Source organism: Bombina bombina, chromosome 1 (genome assembly GCF_027579735.1).
Source record: "Bombina bombina isolate aBomBom1 chromosome 1, aBomBom1.pri, whole genome shotgun sequence".
NCBI classification, from domain to species: domain Eukaryota; kingdom Metazoa; phylum Chordata; class Amphibia; order Anura; family Bombinatoridae; genus Bombina; species Bombina bombina.
In genome coordinates this window covers 914,485,070-914,507,576 of record NC_069499.1, presented here as the reverse complement: position 1 = coordinate 914,507,576, position 22,507 = coordinate 914,485,070, and the positions used below count along the sequence as shown (strand labels likewise).

Below are 22,507 nucleotides of genomic sequence, written 5' to 3'. Positions count from 1 at the left end.
GGACATTATTAATTCAAAAATGATGTGGCTTGTGTTACTGATAAAAATTCTTCAATACGACTTATCTGATTTTATTTTGATACTTATCTTACTACCTCCCAACCCACTAGTAGTAGTGACTTGATAATTTATATTATACATTATATAATATGACTTTCAATGTTTAAACCAATGCAAGAGTTTGCAAGCTTTTAATAGATTCTAATCACGTTTGTTTTACTGTCTAAAAATGTTTATATTTTAATCTCTCCCTCTCTCTCTCTCTCTCTCTCTCTCTCTTTAAAATTTTTGTCAAAGAGAAAAAAAAGTAAACCCAATCCTGCAACCCCCTATTAAGCCAATCAAATACAATACACGGACACCTCCCCTTAGAGAACAAACAGTATTAATATAACACTCAAAGTACAGTTAATCAAAACATGTGCTTTATTAAGGCAACAACAAAATATTCAACTGAGCCTATATCAGGGATCCCTGAATATCAAATATACCGGTATGATTACTACAACTAGCAGACATCTGCTCCAATCATTAAATGTGCACACAGTATCTAGAAGACTGCTATTTGGCCACAGCAAGTATAGGCAAGTGTATCCAATGGAAGTTGCAGTTCATATTAACGATAATAAGAGTGTAAACTGACAGTCCTCCTAGAAACCAAGCTCACTGGACCACCAGACACATCATAGGGACTCACCAGGTCTGACTTGGTATTCAAAAAGCAGCCCGTATCTTACCCCAAATACCAGGATCGGCGTTACTCAATACACACTTACTCCGTGTGCCAGCCTCCAATGCATGACATCACTGGTGGGGTCTCGCTGCTCAAACCCAAGACTGGTGTCCCCAAACATAGTTGAATTCAAACGCAATGGTAGAGTAAAAGTATATGTCCCTTACATCAGAGAGAGGTATTTGCTCAGTGAAAAAAATAGCCACGCTAGTAGTTGCTTTTAGCGTGTCCTTTCAGCTTACAGCTACATGAGTTTCACCCCACACCTGATCCCTCACAGGGCTTCATCAGGCATGATGTCATTGAGTTTGAATTCAGCTATGTTTGGGGACACCAGTCTTGGGTTTAAGCAGTGAGACCCCGCACATTTAATGATTGGAGCAGATGTCTGCTAGTTGTAGTATATATTTGATATTCAGGGATCTCTGATATAGGCTCAGTTGAATATTTTTTTGTTGCCCTAATAAAGCACAAATTTTGATTAACTGATTAACTGTACTTTGTGTGTTACTTTGTGTGTTATATTAATACTGTTTAAAATACTGTTTATAAACTTCTTGCACCAGGATTGCCGCAAGTAACTATATATGTGGTGTCTTGTCCCTAGCCCTCTTAATCCCCATCAGCTGGTAATCAGATCAATATATATATATATATATATATATATATATATATATATATATATATATATATACATACTGTATATATATATATATATATATATATATATATATATATATATATATATATGTATATATATATATATATATATAGCAACAAATGAATGCACTCTCAGGTCTTGTTAATGGTCTTAGGGGTGTACTCACTTTTGTTGCCAACGGTTTAGACATTAATAGCTGTGTGTTGAGTTATTTACACTGCTATACAGGCTGTACACTCACTACTTTACATTGTAGCAAAGTGTCATTTCTTCAGTTTTGTCTCATGAAAAGATATAATAAAATATTTACAAAAATGTGAGAGGTGTACTCACTTTTGTGAGATACTGTATATATATATATATATATATATATATATATATATATATATATATATATATATATATATATATATATATATATATATATATGTATATATATATATATACACATATTGACCAAATAACCCCCTTATTGCTTCTTTCTGAATAGGGAGTTGACCAATCCCTTTTTTGGTTAATGCACACCACCCAGCTCAGGTGTGTTCCAGTTTAGTAATAGTGATATATATATAAAGCTGAGGCATTCTGTGTAGACATGATTTGCTGCAGTGTGGACACTGATTAGTGTTAGGACCAGTCTATCATGGGACACCTTGTAAGTGGTGACTGGCTTAGCAGAATATGATCATATTGTGTGACTAAGATCCCATTTTTATTTAAAGGAATATTTATCTGATAATATTCTTTGCAACTTAAATATATGTCGATATTATTGTGTGATGTCTATTCCCAATCTTATTTGAACAATGCAAGTATATTTAGCAAATAGAAGTGTATATTTAGATATGCTATACATTTGTGGACTCTAGTGGTAGGATGTGCACCTACACTGTTTTGTTTTGTAATTTACACACACACACACACACACACACACACACACACACACACACACACACACACACACACATATATATATATATATATATATATATATATATATATATATATATATATATATATATATATATATATATATATATATATATATATGTGTGTGTGTAAGTTTTTAGGTCAGCCAGGACACCTCTTCTTTGAAAATTAGGCCCAGAGCTGGCAGTGTCAATTTCTTCAGAACTGACACCTAAGCAAGCAGAAGAGGCTAGAAGCTTGGTTGAGATGAATAGGGTTGTCTTCTCCTCAATACCTGGCAGAACCCAAGAGATTGCACATGTCATTATCACACAACCGGGAGTTACCTATAGTTTTAAGTCATACCATTTTCCTAAGGCAAAAAGGGAAGTCATAAGTGCCAAAGTTAAGAAAATGCTTGTTAGGGGTGATAGTGGAATCTCAAAGTAACTGGTCAAGCCCAATTGTTTTAGTACCTAAACCTGATGATTCTATTAGGTTATGTAATGATTTTAGAATATTAAATGAGATCTCTAAGTTTGATGCATATCCAATGTCCCGTGTCGATGAATTAGTAGAGAGCCAAGCAAAGGCCAGGTTTCTCTCTGTTGGACCTGACAAAGGGTTATTAGCAGATACCATTAATGGAGCATGCCAGAGAGAAAACCATATTTGCTACTCCCGATGGCCTATTTCAGTATAGAATAATGCCTTTTGGTCTCCATGGAGCCCCAGCAACCTTTCAAAGGTTAATTGGCAAGTTGCTTAGACCTCATGCCACATATGTGCTGCATATCTGGGTGATGTGATCATTCATAGCCCAGACTGGGATTCGAAACTAAAAAAAGGGCAGGTGGTGTTGGACAAATTTAGAAATGTGGGGATGACAGCCAACCCTTCTAAATGTACTATCGGTTTGGCTGAGACTAAATACTTGGGTTATGTGGTTGTGGAGGAATGATAAAGCCCCATCTTGACAAGGTAGAAGCTATACACAACTGGCCCAGGCCACTGAGGAAGAAGCAAGTCAGCCTTAATGAGAATTGTAGGCTACTACTGGAGGTTCATTCCCCATTTTCCCACAAGGGCTGCTTCCCTCACTGACCTTACTAAAGCAAGCAGCCTGGGCACAGCAAGGCTGAAGAATATTTTGCTGATATACATGCAGCACTCTGTAAAGAGCCCATCCTTGTGGTGCCTGACTTTAGTAAGGAATTCTTTCTCCAAACAGATACCTCTGAGGTTGATTTAGGTGCAGTACTGTCCCAATATGTTGATGATGTGGAACACCCTGTTCTTTATCTGAGCAGAAAACTGTTTCCCCGGAACTGCACTATGCTATGATAGAAAAGGAGTGTTTAGCAATTATGGTTGCGTGGTAACTCTGCTAAAAGTAAGCTTTTTGTGTGTGTTGGGTAGCGCTTGTATTACAAGTTAAAAGTAAAACATTTTTGCTTTGGCGCAAAAAGCCAAAGTTAGGATATCACACGTGCGCTAATGTATTCCACCCATAGAAGTCAACGGAGAAAAAATAGTGTGAAATAAAAACCCTATTGCATATTCTCAAGTGCAATAACCCAACATGAAAATATAGATATTTCACATTCCAATGTTCTTCACATAGCAGAATATGTTCTATTTATACTTAAATACACATTTCTACTAATATCTGATGGTATTTTAATACAATATATATCTATACCTACTATATATATATATATATATATATATATATATATATATATATATATATATATACATGATATTTATAGAAATATCTATTTATAAATACTTAGAACATTGGAATGAGAAATATTTACAGTAAATACACAGTTAATCACTTTATTAATCCCTTCCTGACGTTAGGACATTCCATGCCATCCTAACTGTGCTGGGCTTTAGCGCCATTATGACACATGTAACGTCCTGAAGCCAATGTTGCATCCTGAATGGGATCGTGTCCTGGAGGACGTGCCTATGACGCTTTCACATCATTGAGATCTCACAATGGCACGCACAATCGCGGGATTTCAATTTGTTTACATGTTTTACATGTTTTCATCTACTTAACTTCAAAGGGCTCCAATGCTCTTTATATATGTCTGTATGTGTGTACATACTGTATGTATTTGTCTGTAAATACATATATACACATATAAATACATAAATACATATGTACAAACAAACAACAACAAATATATATATATATATATATATATATATATATATATATATATATATATATATATATATATATATACACAATTGCAAAGGGGGAATTCACTAGTTAGATGGGTGATTGATTTAAACAGTCCAAGGACTAGGTGCTTACTCGTGCAGTAAGTTTCACAAAATGAGGTACTGTATTACTGTTCAAAGCAGTTACATACACTGTACAGATTGCAGCATAACAGAGCCCCAGTTCCAGATATGCAATATAAATATATTCCCCAGACCAGTACTAATGTAATAATGAGTAATACAGGTGAAGATCGGAGAGTTTTTGAACAGTTTTTTTTACAAACCTCTAGAGAAAACAGGGATAGGACAGGAAAAACAAGGGAGGTATCAACTGCGAGGGAACAAGAACACAAACTATCAATAAATAACGTGATTAACCTCTCATCTTGTAAACTGTCTGATACCCATTTAAGAGTACTGAGCTTTGGCCTTAATTTTGCTCCATCTTGCTCCTTTGACCTGTTTAAAACCATGCTGGACATTAACGGATTAATACGTACACTTTCTTTACAAAAACATTTTAGTGGTCGAACTGAGGATAATGTATATATACAGAGTTCCTTGGCACGAAGCAGTGAAGTATCTACTTCCTGCAAGGTCCCCACATTGAATTTCCAGGAAGTGTGTGATATTAATACACTAGACACTTTAGGGACCCAGGGCACTCAGGAGAGAGAGTCTAAAACAGTAAGAAGCTTTAGTGGCTTTAGAAGACCCTCTGAGTTCTATCCCATACAAAGCCGAGGTAATATACTTGAAACATTTTATAAGAGAGTAGAAGATGATTTGACTCAGCTATTCCACAATAGTAAAGAAGGTAAATCTGTTAAACACAAACAAAATCTGTCTAGGAAGGAGAAAATAGCCCTAAAAGAGCATCAGGCTACGAAAGAGATAGTCATACGATCGGCTGACAAGGGGGACTCAGTTGTCATATTGGACAGGACAGCATATATTGGGGAGGCACACCGTCAGTTGAGGGATACCACCCAATATGTACATTTAGACAATGACCCCACTAGAGTATTTCTGAGAGAATTAAGGTCACTTTTGGATGATGGTTTGAAGGATGGGCACTTTGACAGGGCAACCCATGACTATTTTGTTAGTCGAATGCCCTGTGGTGCCCATCTTTCACCATCTTCCCAAAGGTTCATAAATCCCCTGAAAATGTTCAAGGATGGCCTATAGTGAGTGGAATAGGTTCCCTCTCAGAACACCTCTCCGAATGGTTGGATGCGATTTTGCATCCTTTTGTAGTTACCCTTCATAGCTATGTTAGGGATACTAAGGACATTGTCTGTGTAATGGAAAATACTTTTTGGGATGTGAGCAATTTTTCTTGCCTAAAAGTGGACGTCGTGGCTCTCTATTCCTCAATACCTCATGAGGAAGGGTTGAATGCGATCGCCTTCTTCCTTAATAATTACTCTGATTTTACCAGAGAGTTCATTGACTTTATATTGAGAGTCACAAAGTTTCTGTTGACCCACAACTATTTTCGGTTTGAGGGTGAGTTCTATCTCCAGAGGTGTGGGACTGCTATGGGGGCTAAGTTTGCCCCCTCCTATGCCAACCTTTTCATGGGTTGGTGGGAGCGGTCCCACATCTATGGAGATGGAAACACCCTCAAAGACAATGTGGTGCTGTATCGGCGCTACATTGATGACCTGCTTTTTATCTGGCAGGGGCCTTTGACTTATGTTGAAGATTTTGTCCAGCACCTAAACAACAATATGGTGGGCTTGAGATTTACATTTGAGAGTCAAGTGAAATCTGTTAACTATCTGGATATCACTTTGATAGGTATGGAGAATGGCTGTATCTCTGTTGATCTGTATCGAAAACCCATCACTAAGAACACACTCTTACATGCCAGCAGTTGTCACCCTAGACATGTCCCCTTTGCGGTTGCCAAGGGGCAACTGATTAGGGTGAAAAAAATTGTACTGATGGGGCAGTCTATACAAAGCAATTCAAGACAATGAGAGATAGACTTCAACAAAGAGGTTATCCTAAACACGTCATTAACAGAGCTCAATCCCAGGTGGACAGAATAGACAGAAAGGATCTACTGGGGGACTCTAGACAGGATGTAACACAAACTACTGATTTGCCGCAAAGGGTTACCTTTGTTACTGACTATAGCAATGAATACAAAGACATTTGTAAAATAGTGAATAGGCATTTTCGCATGTTATCAGCTGATGATAACCTATTAAGCAGTGTGGAAAAGGGTCTACACTGCTCTTACAGACGCAACAAGACCATAGGCAACTATATTTCACCCTCTGAATTGCCTTCAGTGGCTGATGTGACCCAGAGTGCATGGCTCAAAAATAGGGGGATGTACAAGTGTGGCAGGTCCAGGTGTAGACCATGTGAGTTCTGTATTTTTTCAGATACATTTCAATCACAGGTCACTGGGGAGGAGTTTAAGATCTCCTCTTGCCTGAACTGTACATCCTCCTATGTCATTTACCTGATTACGTGTGTCGAATGCCACCTTCAATACAAAGGCCTCATGACGAATGATGTCAACACTAGGATTCGTAATCACTTATCTACCATTCAAATAGGGGTCGCCACGACACCTCTAGTGAGACATTTTAGAAACATACATCAGAAAAACAATGATACATTCAGATGGCTGGCCATTGAGCGGATTACGCCACCCCTTAGGGGAGGAGAGAGAGATAAAATCTTAGGTAAACGTGAAATGTTTTGGGTATTTAAGTTACAAACTAGAGTACCCAAGGGACTTAACTCAGAATATGATTTAATTGGAAATAGTTTATGTAAGTGTGCTTCTTTTTAGGTACAGCTTGTCTTCTGAGTTAAGTACTGTCCCTCATCTATATGACTCAATGGCCCCAATTTATCGCTACCGTCAGTGCAGATCAGGTCCACCAGACCTCGCTGAATACGGCGAGCAATACGCTCACCGTATTCAGCATTGCACCAGCAGCTCACAAGAGCTGCTGGTGCAACGCCGCCCCCTGCAAACTCACGGCCAATGGGCCGCCAGCAGGGGGGTGTCAATCAACCCGATTGTACTCGATCGGGTTGATTTCTGGCGATGTCTGTCCGCCTGCTCTGAGCAGGCGGACAGGTTATAGAGCATAACTGCTGTTTCTGGCGAGCCTGCAGGCTCGCCAGAAACACGGGGCATCAAGCTCCATTCGGAACTTGATAGATAGGCTCCTATGAGTACATATATGTATCTCTATATACATCCCATATATATAGATTTGTCTGTGAATATGTTCTCTGGTATTGTCTGAGCCACACTGTGTTGCCTCAATGAGGCATAGAATATTACATAGCCTCTGTTATGTTCATGTTGTTATAGTTAAGAAATCATATATTTTTATGCTATTGTTCTCAAGGTTTCCCTGTGTTTGTTCTGTACTGCCATCTACTGACACTTTTTGGTAATGCTCCTGTTTTCTAGAATGTCTTACCCTCTGACCTTACTATGCATTTCCTTTTTGTGTATTACTCCGCCCTTGTAGTTTTATGATGTTTTCCTGTGTCATGGCTGCAGCTAACAGCCTCATGTAACAAGCACTCATGTTAATACATTGAAAGCTACGATCAGTATCATCTTTTGACCGCAAAATTCTTTAACCATTCATTCATCTGCTGTATTCATTATCTGCTGTAACCTGATATTCAGAATAAAGCAACTTTGTGGATTGACAAGGTATTGGTGAGTTCAGCTATCTGACAAAGACTGTCTGCAGTGATTGTATCTTCTTATACAGGCCAGGCATAGAGGTCTCAGCAAGGGATAGATCATTATTACAACTATCTGAGTCAGAATAGTCAAAAGATGTATAGAATTCATACAGCCTGCTATGTATATGTGTGTGTTTAATCTGCAATCAAGCTCAGGGTCATCCACCATCTTGTGAAAGCACATGTCGCACAAGTTTACTGCACTTCATCTGAATGTTAAAAACTGTTTCTCTGCATTGAACTGTTACCCCACCTGTCTAAGCTGCTGTTTGTCTTCTTAAAGATACAGTACCATTTTTTGCAAAACTTGAAAAAATGTCTAGACAAGGCTCTGTGCACTCTTTTATAGCCGAACCTACGCAGATACATCATGCCTCTGAACCTACAGACATACAGGGAGCAGATCCTGCAGATATTGCTGAACAGAGTGTAAGACCCAAACGTACAATAAAACCGACACATAAACTCAGAGAAAACTATGAATTCACTAGAGATGAGTTCTCCAGCAATCTGTCAGACCTATGGGACAGAATTTCACAATGCATGTCAGTTTTGTCACACTTTAATGATCAACCAGCCAAATTGAGAGACTCTATAGATCACCTATCTGCTGCGTATGAACGCTACCAGCGGCTGTCTGCAAAATACAGAGCCTTCTTACAGGACTTTAATATAGAGGACTCTTCAGCAGAACTGACTAGGACTGATGCACTGGACCAACATAGAGATCTCTTAGTGCAAATGGCTAAAGAAAAGGCAGAGTTCCGCATTGCTCAACCGCAGGAGACCAGATCTCATAGATCCACATCAACTAAGCTCACTGCACGTTCTTCTAGATACTCTCGCTCCAGAAGTTCAACATTAAGCAACAAGCTAATAGAGGCCCATGCTGATGCAGAATCAAAAAAATTGCAAAGCTCCTTTATCAGAAGGGAAGCAGAAATGGAAGCCCAAAGCAAAGCACAGAAGGCTGCCCAGGAAGCACAAATGGCTGCCCATCAAGCAGAAATGGAAGCACAAAGCAAAGCACAAATGGCTGCCCAGGAAGCACAAAGCAAAGCACAAATGGCTGCCCAGGAAGCACAAAGCAAAGCTCAAAGGGCTGCCCAGGAAGCACAAATGGCTGCCCAGCAAGCAAAGGTGGATTCCCAAATAAAGGTTTTGCAAATGGAAAAGAAAGAAGCAGCAGCCCTAGCAAGGCTGAAAGTCCTTGAACAAGCAATGGGAGAAAGTACTAATTCAGATTACCATATCCCAGCAGATCTGGAAGACCCAGTTGAACTCACTAGTAAATACGTGCTAAAGCATAATATTTGCAACGATACAGAGTCATCTCCTGTGCCTACTACTAACACCATCGTTCTCAATCTCAACACAGAGACCTCTCAGCACCAAATGCCTGAGCCTCTTCAAATCCACAACACAAGTGCATCTAAGCAGCAAACCGCATCACCTCCCGCTGACAATAAGGTGACTTCCAGTGACAAGCTGCAGCTCAAGCCACAGCTAGCAGAAGCCTTAGAGACTACACCACAGTTGAATGCTCTTGCAACATCATTTTATCCTGGTAAACTTCACCCCTCTTCACCAAAGAACTTTCACACCCAAGGGGTTCCTCAAGTTGCTTTGGCACCAAAGAGTGAGAAATCAGGCTTGACTGACTTTGCCAGATACATGATACGCCGTGAGCTCATTAACACAAGCCTCTCAAGGTTTGACGACTGTCCAGAGAGCTACAGGGCCTGGAGATCAACCTTCAAGACTGCTACCGCTGATCTCAACCTTACAACCAAGGAGGAACTTGATTTGCTCATAAAGTGGCTGGGGCCGGAATCTGCAGATCGTGTTAAAAGACTGAGAACAGTACATGTTGACCACCCAGATGCAGGCCTTGTTGCTGCATGGGCAAGACTTGAGCAAGCCTATGGTAGCTCTGAAGCCATAGAAAGCGCTCTGTTCAAGAGACTGCAAAACTTCCCAAAAATAGGAAACAAAGACTATCGCAAGCTCCAAGAATTAAGTGACCTCCTCATGGAGCTAGAGTTGGCAAAGACAGACCCACGTCTACCTGGACTAAGCTTTCTGGACACAGCTCATGGTGTCAATCCTGTGGTGTCTAAACTGCCATATAACCTTCAAGAGAAATGGGCACAACAGGGCTCAAGATACAAAAGAGACTATAACGTATCCTTTCCTCCATTTTCATACTTTTGCAGGTACATCAGCGATCAAGCCTGGATGAGAAACGATCCCAGCTTCAGCTTCTGCGAACCCAACTTGCCTGCTTCATCATCCTTACCAACATCATCAAGGTATGATAACACGGCAGCTAAACGTAGAGACTTTAATAGAGCAATATCTGTTAAAAGGACAGACATCTCATCACCCGTATCCTCTCCTGCAAACCAGAGTGACTCAGGCGAGAGAGATAAAGACCCTAATCGTCAGTGCCCTATTCACAGGAAGCCTCATCCTCTTAAGAAATGTCGTGGGCTTAGGGCAAAGATTTTACAAGAGCGCAGGGAGATTCTCCAGAAACTTGGCGTATGCTATAGGTGTTGTGCTTCTTATGGTCACTTTGCTAAAGACTGTAAAGATGTTATAAAGTGCACAGAATGCAGTAGCGACAGACACGTTACAGCTATGCATCCTACTCCACTTCCAGTCAACCCACAGCAGCTAACTGACTCCACCCCTGTCTCAATTCATGGCGGGGAGCAACAAAGTCGTGCTCCAGTCACAGCGAGTGTTTCCTCTGCATGCACAGAAGTCTGTGGAGAAGGCTTAGACTACATATGCTGTGCCAAGGTATGTCTAGTCAAGATTTACCCACAGGATCAACCTGAGAAAGTTGCTAGGATGTATGCTATAATAGATGAACAGAGCAACAGATCCCTGGTTAAGCCTAAATTCTTTGAGATCTTCGGCATAGAGGGTAATGCAACACCGTATACTCTCAGAACCTGCTCTGGTCGTGTAGAGGCCTTTGGCAGAAGGGCCAATGGATTCATGGTCTCTCATATCAAAGGAAACGAAGGCATACCCCTACCAACATTAGTTGAGTGTGACCAGATACCAGGTGAAAGGGAAGAGATTCCTACTCCAGAGGCTGCCTATCACCATCCTCACTTAAGGCACCTTGTTGATGAGATTCCGGCAATGGACATGAATGCAGAAATCTTGGTCCTGCTAGGAAGAGACATTCTCAGAGTACATAAAGTATGCGAGCAGTGCAATGGACCTGACAATGCCCCTTATGCACAAAGACTTGATCTAGGCTGGGTGATAGTGGGCGATGTAAGCTTGAATAGTATGCATACGTCATCTGAGATCCACTCCTTCAAAACTTACATATTAGAAAATGGACGTGCATCCCACTTCAAACAGTGCTCTCGCCATCATGAAGTAAGGGAGAAGCCTCCTGACATCATCCAAATACCTGATGTTACTCCTATCCTTTGTGATGACAATCCGGGTATTTTGTACTACAAGTGATGACAACAAAATAGCCTTGTCAGTTGAAGACATGAAATCATCTAAGCCCAAACAATGGCATTATGTTCCATCTGAAATTAATCCTGCAGATCATGCCACCAGGCCAGTGTCTGCAAGTGTCTTTGCAAATTCTTCTTGGTTAACAGGCCCTGAATTCCTGCTGGATAATCCAGAAGAAACCACAGCTGATGTCTTCAGTCTTCTAGAACCTGACAACGATCCAGAGATTCGTCCTGAAGCAAAAACCCTTGTCACCAGAACTGAACAAAGACTCATCTTGGGCTGTCAACGCTTTGAACGTTTCTCCAAGTGGACAAGGCTTGTACGTACCATTGCAAGGTTAGTCCACATTGCACACTGTTTTCACACAAAGCCCACAGATGTTCACTGTCAAGATTGGCACGTGTGCCAAAGGTTTCTTTCTGCAAAGGATATTGCTGAAAGTGAACTGTTCATAATACACAGTGTACAACAGGATGTCTTTGGCTCAGAAAGTAAATGTATCCGTGACAAGAGGGGCATTCCAAAAAACAGTCCTATAGCTAACCTGAACCCATTCTTTGACAATGATCATTCCGAGCCAGCTCCACCACTTCAAAAACTCCAAGAGTGCTGGTACCTGCCTTTCTTCGGAGTGTATCATCCACATAAGCCAAAACAAATCAGGGTAGTGTTCGACTCCGGTGGCCAAGCAAATAGCAAACGATGGGCAGTGCTGTTCACTTGCATGAGTGTGCGTGCAGTACACATTGAAGTAATAGAATATATGGATGCCTTAAGTTTCATAAATGCTCTAAGGCGATTCCTTGCCATCAGAGGACCAGTCAAAACATTAAGATCTGACAGTGGAACTAATTTCGTTGGAGCCTGTCGCGAGCTACATCTCAACTCTAGGCCAATTCAAGACCTTTTAGCTGAAAAGGGCTGTACATGGATTTTCAATCCTCCTCATTCTTCCCATATGGGTGGCTCCTGGGAGAGAATGATAGGCATCACACGTAAAATACTGGACTCCATGCTTATGGACTTGAAATCCACAAGACTCACCCATGAGATTCTAACCACCTTCCTGGCAGAAGCATCTGCCATAATCAATTCAAGACCACTTGTTCCACTTGTTCCAGTTCCTGTAGATCCAGAGGCCCCAATTCTCCTTTCTCCAGCTACTCTTCTTACCCAGAAGCTTGGGTCTGTTCCTGTTCCACCTGGAGACTTTAAAACAGGAAATCTGTGCTACAATCAGTGGAAGCGAGTACAACACCTTGCCAACTGCTTCTGGAATCGTTGGAAGATGGAGTATCTCTCTACTCTGCAAGGACGCAGGAAATGGCAATGTCTGAACCCTAACATCAAGGTTGGAGATCTTGTTCTCCTCAAGGACCAGCAAGCTGAAAGAATCGAATGGCCCATGGGACTGATTATAAAGAGCATTCCTAGTGATGATGGAAAGGTGCGTAAGGTGGAGGTGAAAGTTGCAAGACAAGGGACTATAAAAACTTTCATCAGACCGATCACAGACCTTATCTTGCTCTTGCCCTTTGGAGACTGAACTTACTTATGTATGCTGTTGGATTCTTCCTGTGACTTCAAGAAGGAAGTATCTTGAACTTTAATTAAAAACAACTTGAAGTTTATATTGTTGTTGTTGCATTATATGTATGTTCTCCTTATATCTTTCAGGTCTTCAAGACATCTCTGCAAATTACACTGTTATGCATAACTTCCGTTATGATTTAAATAGTGACATTTATTATGCCAGACGGGGAGTGTGCTGCCTCAATGAGGCATAGAATATTACATAGCCTCTGTTATGTTCATGTTGTTATAGTTAAGAAATCATATATTTTTATGCTATTGTTCTCAAGGTTTCCCTGTGTTTATTCTGTACTGCCATCTACTGACACTTTTTGGTAATGCTCCTGTTTTCTAGAATGTCTTACCCTCTGACCTTACTATGCATTTTCTTTTTGTGTATTACTCCGCCCTTGTAGTTTTATGATGTTTTCCTGTGTCATGGCTGCAGCTAACAGCCTCATGTAACAAGCACTCATGTTAATACATTGAAAGCTACGATCAGTATCATCTTTTGACCGCAAAATACTTTAACCATTCATTCATCTGCTGTATTCATTATCTGCTGTAACCTGATATTCAGAATAAAGCAACTTTGTGGATTGACAAGGTATTGGTGAGTTCAGCTATCTGACAAAGACTGTCTGCAGTGATTGTATCTTCTTATACAGGCCAGGCATAGAGGTCTCAGCAAGGGATAGATCATTATTACAACTATCTGAGTCAGAATACACACACTATATCTTATTTCTTATGTATACAATCTATATGTGTGCATTGTCTTTATACAGTGTGTCTTTACATTTACATATATATACATATTTAAGTGAACCTAACTAATATAAAATATGTATCTGGTCCTTTAAGGCACATCCTATTTTCCTATTTTATTATTTTTTATTATTATTTCTTTAACATGATGGAATTCTAGCTCAATTTACAATTGAGTATATATCCTTTTTTAGTGTGGTTATCTTGCAGTTATGTGTATATGTGTGTGTGTATATAAGTCACTGTGCTATAAACTTATATCTCTGATTTACTCATATTGACAGATGCATATTCTAGACAGGGTCTAGAGCATGCACATTTGTGCACATGTGTATATATACAAATATATATATATGTATTCGTATACCTATATACACCTATTCCTTTATCTTCTGCTACACACTATAACGATTTGACTTAGGTTGCATTACTATGATTATTCTTATTATGATTCTTCTGACTTTAATTGCCTGTCCAGTATAGGAGGGAGACATGTTCACCTTCACTGTATATGTGTTTATATATATATATATATATATATATATATATATATATATATATATATATATATATATATATATATATATATATATATGTAATTAGTATTCCTGTTCTAATAACATATGGTATTCCTGAATGTGCATAATGATTGGATTAAATTTCATATCTTCATGGTATGTATTTTGCTGTACAGTACCTCATATCAGACTATTGGCAAAGATATATATAATAAAAAGGGTAGTTTAAGTTAGGGTTAATCCCATACGTTGTTGTATAGCTACACAGGCATTGGTGCATTTGTTAACCAATTATTTACTAGGTTTGCTTTTAAATAGGCAGCACAGGTATACTGAATTAGCTATGATTACGGCATTCTAGCCGAAACATGTTAGCCTTCAGTTTGCCTGCGATGCTATACTGACATGTACCTCCGACCCTCCTGGGTATTTTAGCCTGTTGAATAATAAAGTGCAATGTTTTTACCTTGCCCCTGGATCGCTTTTGTATTTCTTCTATATATATATATATATATATATATATATATATACACACACAGAGAAGGGCACTCACAGGAACGAATTTACTTCCACCTTGTAATACGAGCGCTAAACCCGATGCGCACAAACACCCGCAATAAAACCCTTTTTGCTCGCACATAACTGTTAGCGTACCACTTCTAATCTGGCCCGAAGTGGGTTTTGGAAATGCTCCACCCTTATTTATTGGGCAAGCGATTTACCCTTGTCACTGATCATGCCCTGTTAAAATGGAGACACACCAACAGGAACAAGAACTCAAGAATCACCAGGTGGCTCTTGTCCTTGTAACCTTTTACTTTTGTGGTGAGACAAAGGGCAGGACTTCTTCATGGTAATGCTGATGCTGGTGTGTGACAGATTCTGGGACCATGTATACACCAGTCAGAGGTTACAAGGAACCGTTTATCCCGGTTGTTAAAGGGGTTAAGTTGTTAGGTCAGCCAGCACACCTGTTCCTTGATAGTTAGGCCCAGAGCTATATAGAATCTCTGAGAGAGCAGGTTGGTATCTCAGTATCAGGCTGCGCTGGGATGGTGTACTCGGAGACCCGTTAACAAGTCTGTCTGCCTGCAAAATTAAAGGATTGGTGAGAAACTGTTTGTTTTAAAAAGTACTGTGATTTTCTGCTTATTTTTTCCCTGGAAGCCAGGGTAGCTGGACCAGTAACTATAGTGAGGGACAGCTACTGTTAGTTAGACTAAAAGGAGTAGGTCTTTAAATTTACGTATTTTTGGTTGCTGCTAAAACCGTTCTCACTAAAGCCTGATTTTGGAGAGAGACTTTATTTGCTAATAAAATAAAATAGCCCAATTGGCCAAGCTGTCCTGACCATGTTTGCAGTGGCCTTACCACAGTATATATTAAAGTATAAATGTTCATTTTTAATTCATTTTTGTATTTACCTATGTTTCAGTACTGCTGGCCTTCTATATATAAGACAAAAGTATTTCCATGTTTAAGAATTTATTTATTTATTTATTTTTTTTTTTTTTAAAAACATTTTATTTTTATTGAAGTTGTGCATATACATTACATTAGTCAAGAGTTCAGTAATAAACACGTTAGGTACATAATAAATTGATACAGCCCTTCCAATCAGAACCGTAAAGATTAAAAGATACAAGGCTATCAAAACACAGAAGATCAATGCAAATCTATACAGCAAGTAACTACTGAACTAAAAAGTGAAACCTCATTTTGTTTTTATATGTATATGATAATAAATGAGAATAAATAAATAAATGCACCTCTAATGCTTCAACAGGCCACTCATGGGCCAATATAAACTAAATGGCTTAGAGGAGGTGCTAATGTAAAACATGGTCACTCATGGACCTTGAAATAAGAATAAAATGATATAGTGGAATTATAATAATCTGTTAATGAAGACATAAGACCAAAATGAATGTTACACCAGCCTAGCATACTGAAATAGAATTTAGGAAGAAAAATAAAATGAAACGAGAAAATAAACATAGCTTGTATAAAAGAAAGAAAAAAAAGAAAAGTAGGGCTCTGGGCTCTGCATTTAAAGACACGGGTGGCTAGCGATAGCTGACAAGTAAGAGAGGCAGCCCTGGTGTAGGGGAATTCCTCCATCATTTAAAAGTGAGCATTAGGACTGTTATTTAAGCATTACATGGAGCACTTGCCTTAGAAGTGTGCAATTTAGTGTAGGCAAAAATAGGGTTAATCAGCACAAGAGTGGTCCCTGCAAACATTAACTAACCTCTGGAGCCCTGCCTCTGTGGTGATGAGACCACTGTAGTTATAGGGTATGTATAGCCCTGGATATTAGCTAATAATGAGGGCAAGATAATAGGTACTCATTGGAGGAGAAGTGTTGCGTGTGTTAGGCTCAAAGATCAGGAGAAAAAACTGGCAACAGAGCTAGAGACTATAGAGTGTAAATGTCGTTCCTAGTAAAATAAGCCAATTCTGAAGTATGCCATCAATCTTATATTACGACATATTAACGCATTGTGACTAGATGTTTACATAGAGCCTGCCGATAGGAAATTGTTAGTACAGGACAAACAGATGTGATATCTAGCAGTGTAATAAAACAAAACACAAGTAAAGTTCATACAGCTATAAACCAGCACTGCAAACCTCCGACTGTCCAACAAATCATCTGATGCCACTCAGCGTTAAGAGTTCTGGAGGGTATAGTGTTCACTCCAGTGCAATAACAAGAATAATCCTCCAGGATCAAAAAGCTGGTCTGTCCGGTTACCACGGCTGAGAGGGGAGACAGCACCTAATGGCGTTAGTGAGCCCAATACTAACCGGTCTAGCCATATTCTCAGCCCTTTCTCCTCAAGCTCAATTGACCGTCCACTACACAAGGGCTCATCTCCCAGCCGGGAGATGCTCGCTGCAGGGTCCGGGCACACCGCAGCAGGCAACAGAGTTCCAATCAAACAAGAGACAGACATCGGCAGCTGCTGTCTCTCAAAGGTAAGTCCGGATCTCTCAACTGCTGTGTTGTTGGCCTGGGGACTTTGACTCTCAATTGCGCAGCTTTTACTCTGCAGTTGCCACAACTCAGCGCCCGGTTCCGCCATTCCAGCTCCAGAGTTTAGGGTAGGGCAGTGCTGGATCATGACATTGCGACACTCGGTTCCATCACCCACAACGCTAGTCGGGTTGCCAGAACCTTGCTGTTCAGGGGAAGTATCTGCTTCCATGGACTGGATGTCTGTTGCGCTAGCGACCCAGTTAGTTTCTTTCCATGTTGTTGGGGGGTCATATTTGTCAGCCGAATCTCCATGTATATCAGGAACCAAAGTGCCCGCTTTCTGCTGGTCCTGCTGAGCAGAGGGAAAGGTAGCAGCAAATCTCTCCTCCAGCCTCTGTGCATGTTCCTGTAATAGTAATTGCAGTTGTAGGATCAGGTAGGTATCCTCCATGCTCAGTGCCGTTGCTCGTATGTAGAGTTTGGCGCAAATATAGGGTATCAAGGCCCAGGCCGATGCGTGTATTTAGCACCCTAAATATCAGATGTAGAGACTAGTAGAAAAAGACTCCAGAGTAAGTTGACTGGCGTGGGTAACTCAGAATCTGAAGTGTTCTTCAAATGTAATACTGCGCACTCAAGGCACAGCTAGTTGTGGGGACAGGCTGAGGCTTCTATTATAGGGGAAGGCCTCAAATGAAAAGTCCGGTACTGAGGGCTGTGAGGCCTAGTCGTCATCCAAAACCCTATATCCTGAATGCTGACCTCTTCAGACAAGCTTCCCCACTATTTTATGCAGGGTATTGAGAAGAATTTAACGGTAAACAGGGTAACAATGGAGAAAGCTTGAGGAGCTGAAGCTCAGTGCAACCTGTAAGATGGCCGCCGCCCGGGTGTCCCTGTTTAAGAATTTATTAAAGGGACAGTAAGGTCAAAATTAAACGTTTATGATTCAGATAGAGCATGCAATTTTAAACAGCTTTCTAATTTACTTCTAGAATCAAATTTTCTTTGTTCACTTGCTATCTTTTATTGAAAAGCATGGATGTAAACTCAGGAACGAATGTGCATGTCTTTGGAGCACTATAGGGCAGCAATTTTGCAAGAATGTTATCCATTTGCAAGAGAACTATATGGCAGCCCTATTTCCTGCCATGTAGTGCCCAGACACCTACCTAACGGCTAGATTTAGAGTTTTGTCGGTAAAGACCCGCGTAGCTAACGCTGCTTTTTTCCCCAGCGCACCCTTAAGACAACGCTGGTATTTAGAGTTGTCTGAGGGGCTGCGTTAGGCTCAGAAAAGGGTGCGTTGAGCCTAATTTAGCTCCACATCAACCCTCAATACCAGCGTTGCTTACTGTAGCGGTAAGCTGGAAAAACGTGCTCGTGCACGATATCCGTATAGGAAACAATGGGGCAGTTTGGGCTGAAAAAAAACCTAACACCTGCAAAAAAGCAGCGTTCAGCTCCTAACGCAGCCCCATTGTTTCCTATGGGGAAACACTCTCTAAGTCTACACCTAACACCCTAACATGAACCCCGAGTCTAAACACCCCTAACCTTACATTTATTAAACCCTAATCTGCCGCCCCCGCTATCCCTGACACCTGCATTATACTATTAACTCCTAATCTGCCGCTCCGGACACCGCCGCAACCTACGTTATCCCTATGAACCCCTAATCTGCTGCCCCTAACACCGCCGACCCCTATATTATATTTAATAACCCTTAATCTGCCCCCCCAATGTCGCCGCTACCTTACCTACACTTATTAACCACTAATCTGCCGACCGGACCTCGCCGCCACTATAATAAATGTATTAACCCCTAACCGCCGCACTCCCGCCTCGCAAACACTATAATAAATAGTATTAACCCCTAATCTGCCCTCCCTAACATCGCCGCCACCTACCTACAATTATTAACCCCTAATCTCCCACCCTCACCATCGCCGCTACTATAATAAAGTTATTAACCCCTAAACCTAACTCTAACCCTAACACCCCCCTAACATAAATATAATTTAAATGAAACAAAATAATATTCCTAAAATTAAATAAATTAATCCTATTTAAAACTAAATACTTACCTATCAAATAAACCCTAATATAGCTACAATATAACTAATAGTTACATTGTAGCTATTTTAGGATTTATATTTATTTTACAGGCAACTTTGTATTTATTTTAACTAGGTACAATAGCTATTAAATAGTTAATAACTATTTAATAGCTACCTAGTTAAAATAAGTACAAAATTACCTGTAAAATAAATCCTAACCTAAGTTACAAATACACCTAACACTACACTATCATTAAATTAATTCAATAAATTACCTACAATTAGCTAAATTAAAATACAATAAAATAAACTATTCTATAATACAAAAAAAACAAACACTAAATTAGAAAAAATAAAAAAGAATTACAAGAAGTTTAAACACATTACACCTAATCTAAGCCCCTTAATTAAATAAAAAATCCCCCCAAAATAAAAAAATGCCCTACCCTATTCTAAACTACCAAAGTAATCAGCTCTATTACCAGCCCTTAAAAGGGCTTTTTGCGGGGCATTGCCCCAAAGTAATCAGCTTTTTTTACCTGAAAATAAAAATACAATACCCCCCCCAACATTACAACCCACCACCCACATACCCCTACTCTAACCCACCCAAACCCCCCTTAAAAAAAACTATCACTAACCCCCTGAAGATCATCCTACCTTGAGTCGTCTTCACCCAGCCGAGCCGAATTCTTCATCCAAGGTGCGCAGAGGAGGTCCTTGATCCAGTAGAAGTCTTCATCCAAGCGGGGCAAGAAGAGGTCCTCCATCCGGTAGAAGTGTTCATCCAGGCGGCGTCTTCAATCTTCATCCATCCGGAGCGGAGCCATCTTCAAAGGAGCCGACGCGGAGCCATCCTCTTCAACCGACGACTTCCCGACAAATGAAGGTTCCTTTAAGGGACGTCATCCAAGATGGCGTCCCTTCAATTCCGATTGGCTGATAGAATTCTATCAGCCAATCAGAATTAAGGTAGGAAAAATCTGATTGGCTGATGCAATCAGCCAATCAGATTGAAGTTCAATCCGATTGGCTGTTCCGATCAGCCAATAGAATGCGAGTTCAATATGATTGGCTGATTGGATCAGCCAATCAGATTGAACTTCAATCTGATTGGCTGATTGCATTAGCCAATCAGATTTTTCCTATCTTAATTCCGATTGGCTGATATAATCGGAATCGGAATTGAAGGGACGCCATCTCGGATGACGTCCCTTAAAGGAACCTTCATTCGTCGGGAAGTCGTCGGTTGAAGAGGATGGCTCCGCATTGGCTCCTTTGAAGATGGCTCCGCTCCGGATGGATGAAGATTGAAGACGCCGCCTGGATGAACACTTCTACCGGATGGAGGACCTCTTCTTGCCCCGCTTGGATGAAGACTTCTACTGTATCAAGGACCTCCTCTGCGCACCTTGGATGAAGAATTCGGCTCGGCTGGGTGAAGACGACTCAAGGTAGGATGATCTTCAGGGGGTTAGCGATAGGTTTTTTTAAGGGGGGTTTGGGTGGGTTAGAGTAGGGGTATGTGGGTGGTGGGTTGTAATGTTGGGGGGGGTATTGTATTTTTATTTTCAGGTAAAGGAGCTGATTACTTTGGGGCAATGCCCCGCAAAAAGCCCTTTTAAGAGATGGTAATAGAGCTGATTACTTTGGTAGTTTAGAATAGGGTAGGGCATTTTTTTATTTTGGGGGGATTTTTTTATTAAGGGGCTTAGATTAGGTGTAATTAGTTTAAACTTCTTGTAATTCTTTTTTATTTTTTGTAATTTAGTGTTTTGGTTTTTTTGTATTATAGAATAGTTTATTTTATTGTATTTTAATTTAGCTAATTGTAGGTAATTTATTGAATTAATTTAATGATAGTGTAGTGTTAGGTGTATTTGTAACTTAGGTTAGGATTTATTTTACAGGTAATTTTGTACTTATTTTAACTAGGTAGATATTAAATAGTTATTAACTATTTAATAGCTATTGTACCTAGTTAAAATAAATACAAAGTTGACTGTAAAATAAATATAAATCCTAAAATAGCTACAATGTAACTATTAGTTATATTGTAGCTATATTAGGGTTTATTTGATAGGTAAGTATTTAGTTTTAAATAGGATTAATTTAGTTAATTTTAGGAATATTATTTCGTTTCATTTAAATTATATTTATGTTAGGGGGGTGTTAGGGTTAGGGTTAGAGCTAGGTTTAGGGGTTAATAACTTTATTATAGTAGCTGTGACGGTACGGGCGGGAGATTAGGGGTTAATAATTGTAGGTAGGTGGCAGCGATGTTAGGGAGGGCAGATTAGGGGTTAATATTATTTATTATAGTGTTTGCGAGGCGAGAGTGTGGCGGTTTAGGGGTTAATACATTTATTATTGCGGCGGCGAGGTTCGGTCGGCAGATTAGGGGTTAATAAGTGTAGTTAAGGTAGCGGCGACATTGGGGGGGCAGATTAGGGGTTAATAAATATAATATAGGGGTCGGCGATGTTAGGGGCAGCAGATTAGGGGTTTATAGCTATAATGTAGGTGGCGGCGGTGTCCGGTCGGCAGATTAGGGGTTAAACATTTTTATTATAGTGGCGGTGATGTTGGGGGGGGGCTCCGTTTAGGGGTACATAGGTAGTTTATGGGTGTACTTTGTAGCACAGTAGTTAAGAGCTTTATATTCACGCGTTAGCCCATAAAGCTCTTAACTACCAATTTTTTTGGCGGTAGGAGTCTTGTCAGTAGAGGGTCTACCACTCACTTCTCCCAAGACTCCAAATACCGGCGTTAGGCAGATCCCATTGAAAAGATAGGATACGCAATTGGCGTAAGGGGATCTGC

The 22,507-nt window shown here is 40.1% G+C and overlaps 1 protein-coding gene across 1 annotated transcript in view; it reads right to left on the bottom strand.

The window, feature by feature from the left end:
• Positions 1–22,507, bottom strand: part of CDH5 (cadherin 5) — a 214,701-nt gene that overhangs the window by 66,527 nt on the left and 125,667 nt on the right. The gene's annotated exons all lie outside the window — the stretch shown is intronic.